We start from the raw sequence: 11,613 nt of genomic DNA, 5'->3' as shown, positions 1-11,613 counted from the left end.
TATTCCTGATTTTAAAGAGAATGATTTTAATGTTTTTCCATGAATGGTAAGGCTTGCTATAAGCATTTTTATTAATTTTTGTACTATTATTATTCTTTACTATAATCATTTTTAAGACCAGTTGGCTTTTTTTCTAAGTGGAGCCCAACATGGGGCTTGAACTCATGACCCTGAGACTACAATCTGACCCCCAAAATAGGTCTCTAGTAGATTAAATTTCTCCTCCATAATTGCTTTGCTAAAAGGTTTTTTTTTTTTTTTGCTTTTGTTTTTGTTTTTGACTGGCCATGGTTTGATATTGTTCAGTGAAATGACTCTTGGCCTCAGAAATCTGCCACTTCCTGCAGTTCCAGCCCTCAGCTGTGGTACCCTCTGAGCAGGTGAATTCCTCTGCTGAAACTTGCATACTATATGGAGACAGTGTCACCAACAGCCAGGGAAGTCAAAGGTCCTAATCTATCCAGGGACAAGGTGAACAAGCAGGCTCCAGGATATTGGTTCCAAAATGTGACTTTGCAATCCTGTCATGTAATAAAGTAGCAATTACAGGCATCGAGGCCAGTGCTCTTGGTAGAAAGATGCAGGATGCAAGAGTCTGGAAATGCCCTTATATTCTCATTTTCTGTTCCATGTCTGCCTTACGTTCCACAATGTGGCTTCACAGCCTTCCCCTCCAAAGCCGTTGCTGCAGGACACATATTTGTGTCTGTCCTTGCTGACCTTGCAGAAGTCTGAATATTGCTGCTTTGCAGGAAACGCATGAGGCACCTACAGCCCCCGACTGTCCCATAATCTGATGGTTTTATCTTCAGAAGTCTAAGTGTATGTTGTTCTTGGGGGACCTAGCGCAGCTAAGTGACTGGGTTCCTAGAGACAGAGGTTCTCCGTACACTAGTCCCAACATCCCACAGAAGCAGGGTGCTGTCCCAAGAGCCAAGACACAGCTGTGACATGTCTGGACTCATAGCCAATGCAGTGACCACCAGGGTGTGGCCAGGAACTGTGGCCTTGGTTGTGAAGGACCATGCACGTCCCACATCACGACCATTCTTTCACGACAGGCGCTGAAGAACTGGCTTGATTTGCAAATACAGGTTACCTTAGTGATTTCTCATTCCTGTCCTCTGAACCTTTCACCACATTTCCAGTTTTCAAGTTAGAGGCCACGACTGGCTTATCTTTTCCTCTGGAGACACCTAGGTCTGAGTTCAGAGCAGCAACAGAGACAGTGTCCATGGGGGATGGGCTCTACTGCTGACAAGCTTTAGTTCAAGTTCTCTCTTCTGTAATTCTGCTGGCCTCTATTTTTTTTAACTGAGAAGTGCTGTGAGTTTGCTTTGCAGTTTCCCCATCAGTGCACAGAATCTACATAAAACCTTCTGAGAAAGAGCTCATTTCAGAGGGCACCTGAACAGCAGCACCCTTGTGGCTGCTGGAAGTTGTGTCCCCCCAAGACCAATAGGATTTTCTTGGGGTGTCTGCCTGGCTTATTTGGTAGAGCAGGTGACTTTTGATCTCAGGATTCTGAGTTTGGGTGTAGATATTACTTAAAAATAACAAAAAAAAAATTTTTTTTAAGATTTTACCTGTTTACTTGACAGAGAAAAATAGCGAGAGAAGGAACACAAGCAGGGTAAGTGAAGCTGAGCAGAGAGCCTGATGTGGGGCTCAATCCCAGGACCCTGGGATCGTGACCTGAGCTGAAGGCAGGCACCCAACAACTGAGCCACTCAGGTGCCGCAAAATAACAAAATCTTTTTTTTAAAAAAAATGGGATTTTCTTGGTGAGCTGCTGTATTCAATGACTTGTACTGTTTATTCGGGCAGCCACTTGCTCTGTGATTCCAGCGGGCTGGCAGGTCACGGAGCTGAGGCTGGTGGGGCACAGAGTGGAGGGCATCCACAGCTCCCACACTCCATAGTCTCTGGTGCCTCTGCCCTTAGCGGTGACATGCATCGCTAGGACAGTAGGTGTTTTGCTAGAATTTATATCATAAAATGAGTATTGGATTATCAAATTTTTTTGTGTGTATCTATTATACATGTTTTTTCTTTAATACCTTAATGTGGTAAAGTACAATGATTTTCTAGTATTAAATTACATTTGTACATCTAGCGTAAACCCAACCTAATTATTACACACTATCTTTTAAATATATTATTGTGTTTGGTTTGCTACTTACTATTTTTTGTACCTTTCATGAGAATTGTTCTATAACTTAATGTTCTTCTGTCCTTGTCTGGTTTTGATATTCATATTTCATTAACTTCAGTAAATGAGTTGGACTGGGGCATTTTCTATTTTTTATGAATTATCTGGAAGAGTTGGAAATAAGTTTAAAATTATCTGTTCCTTACATATTTTGTAGAACTGATTTGTAAAAACTTCTGAACTCTTTATTTTAATGAGAGAGTTTTTACTACCAAATTTCTTTTTTATAGAAATATTCAGGCTTACTATTTCTTCTTCATTCAGTTTTGTAAAGTTATAAACTATGTGTATTTATTTATTTTTTTAAAAGATTTTATTCATTTATTTGTGGTGCCTGGGTGGCTCAGTGGGTTAAGCCTCTGCCTTGGGCTCAGGTCATGATCCCAGGGTCCTGGGATCGAGCCCTGCAACAGGCTCTTTGCTCATTGGGGAGCCTGCTTCCCCCTCTATCTCTGCCTGCCTCTCTGCCTACTTGTGGTTGTTAGGGTCCGTAATCAAAGGAACGAGACAGACACAAAGTGAAAGACAAGCAAAGCTTTCTTTCACGCCAAGCATCAAAAATCAAACCGACTGGTCAGGGCTGTCTCTTACAAAGAGGCGGCGACGACCAGGACACCAACCCCTGACAACTCCCCTACCTGGGCGGGACCGCTCCCCGGGCAACGCTCATGACGCTCCCCACGATGCCCCCCACGATGCCGCAGCCCCCAAAGATGCCGCGGATCCCAACGACTACCTCTCCCAGCCTCACAGACTAACTTTTATAGAGGTGGGGGTTTGAGCCCAGCCCACACAACAGGTGGCCAATGAGATTGCAATACACAGGGAAAACTGTACAGTCATGCTAGGTCTGCAATACGAATGACCAATCAAATTTCAATTTACCATAGTAAATATATGTGCACCCCACTGATTGGATGTCTCCATCCGGCCTGGCCCGCCCCTATATCCGGGGCCTGCAAGCAAGTTCCTCTGGGAAGGGCAGGGTCAAACCAAGCCCGCAAGGAAATGGCTCCCTCCCGACCAGGCCCTTATGGTGATCTCTCCCTCTCTTTCTGTCAATTAAATAAAATCTTTTAAAAAGAAAGATTTTAGTCATTTATTTGACAGAGAGAGACACAGTGAGAGAGGGAACACAAGCAGGGGGAGTGGGAGAGGGAGAAACACGCTTCCCACTGAGCAGGGAGCCTGATGTGGGGCTTAATCCCAGGACCCTGGGATCCTGACCTGAGCTGAAGGCAGACGCTTAGCCCATTGAGCCACCCAGGTGTCCCCAGCTATGTGTATTTAGATATCTCCCCTTGTTCATTAATTTCTTTGATCACCATATTCCTGTCTTTCAGAACTTTTTCTAGGATTTTTTTTTTTTCCTGAAGTGTCACTTATATTTTCCTTTGGTGAAGATCAATTGGTAGTAAACCTTGTGCTTTTGTTTATGTGAAATGTCTTCATTTTGTCCTTGGTCTTATAAAATAGCGTTACTGTGTACATGATTTCAAGATGACTGTTATTTTCTCTGAGTACTTGAGGATATTATTCTGTCTTCTGCCTTCCCTTTTGTGTTAACAAGTCTGCTGTCAATCTAATTACGGTGCCTTTGTAAATCAGCTGAGGTGTTTTTTTGTTTTTTTTTTTTTACCTGATGTTAAGGGTTGAATTGTGTCACTCAAAAAGATATGTTAAAGCCCTAAGCCCCAGTACCTAAGAATGTGACCTTAGTTTGAAACAGGGCAACTGCAGATACAATTAGTTAAGAGAAGGTCATTTTGGAGAAGGGTGGCCCATTAATCCAATATGACTGGTGTCCTTTTAGGAGAGGAAAAGAGACACAGAGACACAGTTATATGAAGATATAACAGATGATAATGGAGTCAGAGATTGAAGTTTTGTAGTTGTGGGCCAAGGAATGACAAGGATTGCTAGCAAATCATCAGAAACAAGGAAGAGACAAGGAAGGATTTTCCCCTACCAGTTCAGGGGAAGCATGACCTTGATGACACCTGGCTTTTGGACTTCTAGACTCCAGAACTGTGAGACAATAAATTTCTGTTATATTAAGCCACCCAGTTTGTGGCATCATTATAGCAGCCCTTAGAAAAATAATGCAACTGATTTTAAGATATGTTGTTAAAAAAAAAAAAAAGAAAGAAAAAAAGGTATTATCTTTCATGTTGTCGGTTTCACTGGAATTTTCTAGGTTGGATTTCTTTTTACTTAGTCTTCTGAGTGACTTCTGATGTGTAGATTTATGTTTTTTATCAACATGAAAAAAATATCACTCATTATATGGATATAAGCTCATCTCCATTCTCTCCATTCTTCTTCTGGGACTCTTAAGTAGATTTAAATCAAGAAACTGCCTTTTCTATCCTCATGTCCCTAACCTGTCATATTTTCATCTCCTTGTGCCTCTGTGCTGCTTTCTAGGTAGAGATGTGAGGCATCTCATTGTCCACTGCTAGCCATTTTCTCTTTGTTTTAGTAATAGAACTTAATTTCAATGGGTCCATGACCATGCACAATAAAAGCTGTATTTCCAGTTTGCCCTTGAGCAAAGAATGTCCATGTAGTGAGATTTTGCCATGGGATATAAGCAGAGGTGGTGTGCACAATTTTTAGGAGATTTTCTTTTTGGCTACTTGTACATCTTTGGAGAAATATCTATTCACATTTTGTACCCATTTCTTTAATGGGGTTATCTTTTTATTGTTGAATTTTAAGAGTTATTTATATATTCTAGATACAATACTAGATATACGGTTTGCAAAATTTTTCCGTATTCTATACACTGTCTTTTCACTTTCCTGACAGTGTCTGAGTTAGTCTCCTAGGGCTGCCATAACAAAATACCACAGACTGGATATGACCTCATTTAACCTTTATTGCCTTTTATTTTATTTTAAAGATTTTATTTATTTATTTGACAGAGAGAGAGAGATCACAAGTAGGCAGAGCAGCAGGCAGAGAGAGAGGAGGAAGCAGGCTTCCTGCTGAGCAGGGAGCCTAAGGTGGGGCTTGATCCCAGGACCCTGGAATCATGACCTGAGTTGAAGGCAGACGCCTAGTGACTGAGCCACCCAGGACCCCAACATTCTCATTTTAAAAGAGAGAAAGAAAAAAGAGGGTGTGGATCCAAAGGAAGTCCAAACTTAGGAAAGCAAATTCCATTAGATTTGAAGGCTCTAGTATAATCTTTTCTGGCTCAATACTTTGTCCTCTGGGGCTATGGAGGTGGCAGCATCATCTTCTTGGTCCTGGGCAGTAGCTTTGTTCCTGAAGGACTGTTTGGTAGCAGCCTGACCGACTTAAACTGAGGATACAGCTTTGTCCCCCACCCCCAGACCTATATCCTCTGGGCTCATGGTAGGAGTGACAGCTCTGCTGATCTCTGAAAAGCTTTTGGTGCTATTCCTCCCTTTTCTTGAAGGATAATGGGGACTGGCAGCCAGAGAGCTCTATTTTTTTCATCCTGTAGAATCCCAGAAGTCCAACAGGATTCCTTTATTTTGTTGACTCTGTCCCCATTACTGCAAGTTGGCAGTGTTTCTGCTGGTATAATCCCCTCTCTATTCCTGCATACTTCTGAGATGGCTAACTGAATCCATGAGTCACACTGTTGGGAGGAAGAATTTTCTCTACCTTCAAGGTCCTTCTTGCTGGACTAAGAATCAAATTGATATGAGACAGATTAACAGAAAATCAAATTTAATAGCATATATACAGGGAATCCACACAGACATGGCAATTCCAAAGACAGGCAACACGATGCTTACATGAGTTAAAGAGGATACAAAAGGGAGAAAGACCATTAGCAGGAAGGTGAAAGATGTTTAGAAAACCAAGGTTGCCTTATTATGTAGACAAGTTTCTTAGGTAAAGAGGAATCTCTATTAATAGTTCTCTTCCTGATACAAAGAGAGTTGAGGGGGAAGTAAAAAGCTTTTTCTGAATCTGCTGGGTTTTAACTGTTTTTAGTTCAAAATAACGTTCATACGAAAGTGACCCATCTTGGGGCAGCCTGCCCTTGGACCCTATAGCATCCCCGATCTCTTTATCAAATGATTTCCCAGCCACACCTTTGATGTGCTTTGTAGAATATACCTTTTCTTCTTTTGTAATATGGCTATTCATTGAGTACTGCCCTCAATCCCAACATGTGGAAGGGGGGTGGGTTTCCCCACATTACCAAGGAGTTCTCTAGACACCAGCTGCGTATCTTATAATCCAACTCAATTCTGACAGTATCTATGCAGCGATGGTATCAGAACCCACAGGTTAAGGGGTCAGCCCCATAGGAGTACTGTCACCCCACACTCTTTCCTGCTCCTTCATATGCCAGAAGCAAGTCTGTGTTATTACCTGTATCCCTGGCCAACTGGCTACAAATCGGAAGTTCCAATGTTCCCCTCCAACTCAGGATGCCATATACAAGTTCAGATTATTACCTGTACTTCTGACCAGTTGGCGATAAATCAGAGATTCCCATGACCCCCTCCTTAGGATTGTTGAACTTCCTAGAGTGGCTCACAGAACTCAAAGACACATCCTTCTCAGTGGTTCTTTCTTTCTTACTGTTTTATTATAAAAGGATAGAACTCAGGAAGAGCCAGATGGGAGTGAGGCATTGGGCAAGGTATGGTAAAAGGATGCAGAGCTCCCACCATGCCCTTGCATCACTTAACCCACACCTCTGTGTGTTCACTACCCCAGAAGCTCTCCAAATCCCATCCTTTTGGATTTTTGATGGAGGCTTGATTACATAGGCAAGATTGATTAAATCACTGGCCATTGGTAATTGATTCAAACTCCAGCCCCTCTCCCTTTCCAAGAGTTGGGGGTGAAAGTTCCAAACCTCTATTCCTGTTTGGTTTCCCCGGCAACCGGCCCCCATCCTTAGGTGCTTTCCAAAAGTCACTTTACTAACATAAGCCCAGTTGTGGAAAGGGGCTTGTTACAAGACATCTGTTTCACTTATGTCACCAAATATCATGACAAAAGATGTTCCCATTGCTTTTATTGCTCAGGAAATTCCAAGGGTTTTGGGAGCTGTGAGCCAGGAATAATAGATATATTTGAGAAATATATTTGATTTTCTGAGTGACCAAATATAAATCATAATATCACAGATAGGCTAAGAATTTTCCAAATCTTTAAGTCTGGTTCCTTTTTGCTTAATTCCTTCAATTTATCTCTCTTCTCCTGCATTTTACTATAAGCAGTAAGAAGAAATCAGGCTGTACTTCAGCACTTTGCTTATAAATATTCAACTTTATTACTTTTAAATTCTACTTTCCAGGGGTGCCTGGGTGGCTCAGTCAGCTAAGCATCTGCCTTTGGCTCAGGACATGATCCCAGGGTCCTGGGATCGAGTCCCCATCAGGCTTCTTGCTCAGAGGGGAGCCTGTGTCTCCCTTTCCCTCTGTACCCCAGTTGTGCTCTCTCTCTCTCTCTCAAATAAATAAAATCTTAAAAAAAATTATACTTTTCACAAAATATGAGAACTTAATTTGGCCAATTTCTTTGCCATTTGATAAGGGTCACCTTTCCACCAGTTTTCAGCAACATGCTCATTTCTGTTCGAGAGCTCACCAGAATCACCTTTGATATCCATTTTTGTACCAACAGTCTCTCTTCAAGGCATGCTAGGCTTTTTCTAACATGCACCTCAAGGCTCTTGCAGCCTTTAATCATAATCCAATTCCAAAGCTACTTCTACATTTTTTTAGGTATTTGTTGCAGGTAACATCTCACTTCTCAGTATCAAAATCTGTATTAGTTTGGGAGGGATACATTAACAAAATATCATGGGTTAAACAACAAAAATTTATTTCTCACAGTTCTGGAGGCTGGGTATCCAAGATCAAGGTGTCTGCAGGTTTGGCCAGTTTGCAAATGGCCATCTTCAGGTTGTGTCTTCATGTGACCTTTTCTCTGTGCATATTCCCCAAGTGTCTCTTCCTTTTCCTACAAGGACACCAGTCCCATTGGGTTAGGGTTCCACTCTTACAACCTCATTTACACTTAATTACCTTTTTGAAGGCCTCTCTCCAAGTATGTTGAAGGTTTGGGAAAGGGTGAGGAACTTTGAAGAGAAACAATTCAGTCCCAACTAGTGTACTTGAAGTATAAGAGATAATTTTTTTTATTGTGGTAAAATATATACAACATAAAAGTTACCATTTTAAACATTTTTAAATGTACAGTTGTATGGCATTAAGGGCATGCACACTGATACACAATCATGACCATGATCATCTCCAGAACTTCAGCTTCCCAAACTGAAGTTTGGGAAGTACTAAACAGTAACTCCATATTCTCCCTCCCTCAACCCCCTTTTACTTTCTGACTCTATGAATTTGACTACTCTAGTTATCTCATATAGATGGAATCGTACAATATACAGTCCTTCTGTGACTGGGTTATTTCACTTGGCATCATGTCTCCAAGATTCATTCATGTTGTAACATGTGTCAGGATTTCCTTCCTTTTTAAGGCTAAATAGTACAAAAGTTTTCCATTTTGGTGAAGTCCAGTTTCCTTACTTTTTTTTCTTTTGTCACTTGTATGTTTGGTTTCATAGCTAAAAAGCTATAACCGAAGGTCACACAGATTTATACCTATGTTTTTTCTCTAAGAGTATTATATTTTTAACTAATTATATTTAGGTCTATGGTCCATTTTGAATTAATTTTTGTAAATGTGAGTAGGGGTCCAGTTTCATTCTTTTGCATTTGGATATACAATTGTTACAGAATCCTTTGTTAAAAAGATTATTCTTGGGGGGTCTGGGTGGCTCAGTCAGTTAAGTGGCTGCCTTCAGCTCGGGTCATGATCTCCAGGTCCTGGGATCGAGCCCCATGGCGGGCTCCCAGCTCAGTGGGGAGTCTGCTTCTCTCTCTGTCTCTGCTCCTCCCCCTGCTTATGCTTTCTCTCTCAAATGAATAAATAAAATCTTAAAAAAAAGACTATTCTTTTTGTATTGAATTACCTTGACGTTCTTGTTGAAAATTAATTGTCCATAAATGTATGGGTTATTTCTGAACATTTAAGTCCTTTTCAGTGATAGATATGTTTATTACCTTTCCAGTACTACACTATCTAGATCACTGTAGCTTTGTAGTCAGTTCTGAAATCAAGAAGAATGGGTTTTCCTTTTTTTCTTTTTAAGGATTATTTTGGCTCTCCCGTGTCCCTTACACTTCCATTTGAGGGACATGACTTGTCAATTTTTGGGAAAAAAAAAAAAAGGTAGCTGAGATTTTAATAGGATTGCATAAAATCTGCAGAAAAAATAGGGGCAAAATATTGCCATTATAAGACTATTAAGTCTTCTGCTACCACTTCTTGACGAACTACCTAGATCGATGATGATTTAGCTTACTTATAAACCTTGTATCTTGTGTCTTCCTACCCTCTCAATTTAGACTAACAATTACTCGCTCCTCCATTAGTTACTTTTCCTACTTCGAACAATACGTTTTAATAACCAGAAAAGTTCTGCCAATAATAAACATAATCTCTTCAATGTTTTTAGCTTTATTCCTCCCTTTTTGCCTCCGTATGTTCCGTGTCTTAAAACTATCTACTGTATTTTTTCCTTTATATTGCCAATGGTATAAATTTATAGACTATGCTTTAATGATAGCAAGATTATTTATAATTTATTAATATGTTGGGTCTAAAAGTTGAACACCAGAAAACAGCATTTTCTAAGCTTTCTATCACAGTAATTAGTTATTCAGTTGAATTCTTTGTTTTTCGGATTTCTCTTTGAGAGCTCCTCTCTTTCCATTCCAGTCTAGTCTGGAGTTCTTGGGACCTCCCTGAATTAGATCCAGTAATCCTTGAATATGATATTGTCAAATGACCTATTTTCTATCTTATTTTGCTTAATGACGTCTTCAAGGAACTCTATTTAAAAAGGGTTTTTGAGGGACACCTGTGTGGCTCAGTCTGTTAAGTTTCTTCCTTTGGTTCCGATCATGATCTCAGGGTCCTGGGATTAAACCCCCCCCAAAGACTCCCACTTAGCCGGGAGTCTGCTTTTCCCTCTCCCTCTGCCGCTCCCCCTGTTTGTGCTCCCTCTGTCTGTTCCTCTCTTTGTGAAATAAATAAATAAAATCATAAAAAAAAAAGAGTATGTGGGAGTTTACCTTTATGAATCCCTGCAGACCCGAAAATGTCTTCATCCTGCTCTTTACTTAATGATAATTTAGCTAGGAGTGGAATTTTTAAAAAATTGATTTTTTCCCCCTTAGGTTGTGAGGTTCAAGAAGTATTTCCCTAAGAAACTTGAAACTCTTTGTTATCTTCTTATATTTAGAGTTGCTGGTAAGAGTTCTAATGTCAGCTTGTTTTTGGGTCACTTATTTTTTTTCCCCCTTTGGAAATTAAAGATCTCTGTTTTTGCAGTTCTAACATTTTTACAAGGTTGTTTTTGCTCTGCGTGAGTAGACACTTTAAGATCTGTGAAATTTTCTTCCATTATTTTTGAGTAATTTTCCATTCTTTATTTACTTTTTTTCTTTCTCTTGTAATATTGGTCCTATTGGATTGACTCTTTCTCATATATTTTCTCTTGCAATTTCCATTTCTTTGCATTTTTTTAAGTTTATTTATTTATTAGATCAAGAGTCATGTACTCTCCTAACTGAGGTAGCTAGGTGCCCTCTATTTCTTCTATTTGTAAAAAATTCATTCACTTTCTCTCTTAACACGTCAAATGAATTTATAATTTTGGCAATTTCTTTTTTCTTTTTTTTAAAAGAGTTTATTTACTTGTTTGAGAGAGAGAGTGCGCTCACAAGCTGGGGAGGGGGAGAGACAGAGGGAGAAGCAGACTCCCTGCTGAGCAGGGAGCCTTTATTCCAGGATCCTGGGATCTTGACCTGAGCCAAAGGCAGGTACTTAACCAACTAAGCCAGCCAGGCACACCTAATTTTGGCAATTTCTTATTTATGGTTTCAAGACTTACTTTTTATTCTTGGATTGTTATTTCACCTAAGTATACTATGTATGTTATTCTTGTTTCATAAGTGTAATAAAAAGTCCATGAGCATACTAATTATTATTTTTGAAGTTCTCTGAAGTTTCTCTATTTCCTGTATGGCCACATTTTCTGTTTATCTTTCTCCCCTCCCCCTAAATTGGAGACTTCTTTTAAGTAGCTATTAATCTAATCCTTGGTTGTCTGTTCATGTTTAAGATGAAGTAATTGGAATGCTGATTAGGAATCTTGTGAATTTGGGAGGGTCTTGCCAACTTGCACAACTTCACTCAAGGGTGAGTGGGTAGAAAACCAGCGACTGTGCTAGAATGAAGACTGTTTCATTCTTAGTCATTATATACTCAACCAGCAGCCCAACTCCTCCCCAGAGATTATGAGAACGCTTGATTTTTAG

At 40.1% G+C, this 11,613-nt stretch overlaps 1 pseudogene; it reads right to left on the bottom strand.

Moving 5' to 3' along the window:
- Positions 1-323: 323 nt before the first annotated feature.
- LOC111159663 lies at positions 324-1,415 on the bottom strand (annotated as a pseudogene).
- Positions 1,416-11,613: the final 10,198 nt, after the last annotated feature.

Source organism: Enhydra lutris, unplaced genomic scaffold (assembly GCF_002288905.1).
Source record: "Enhydra lutris kenyoni isolate GAN:26980312 unplaced genomic scaffold, ASM228890v2 scaffoldscaffold69, whole genome shotgun sequence".
Classification (NCBI taxonomy): Eukaryota; Metazoa; Chordata; class Mammalia; order Carnivora; family Mustelidae; genus Enhydra; species Enhydra lutris.
Note: the sequence above shows the minus strand (reverse complement) of the source record. Positions and strands in the feature narration are given on the sequence as shown.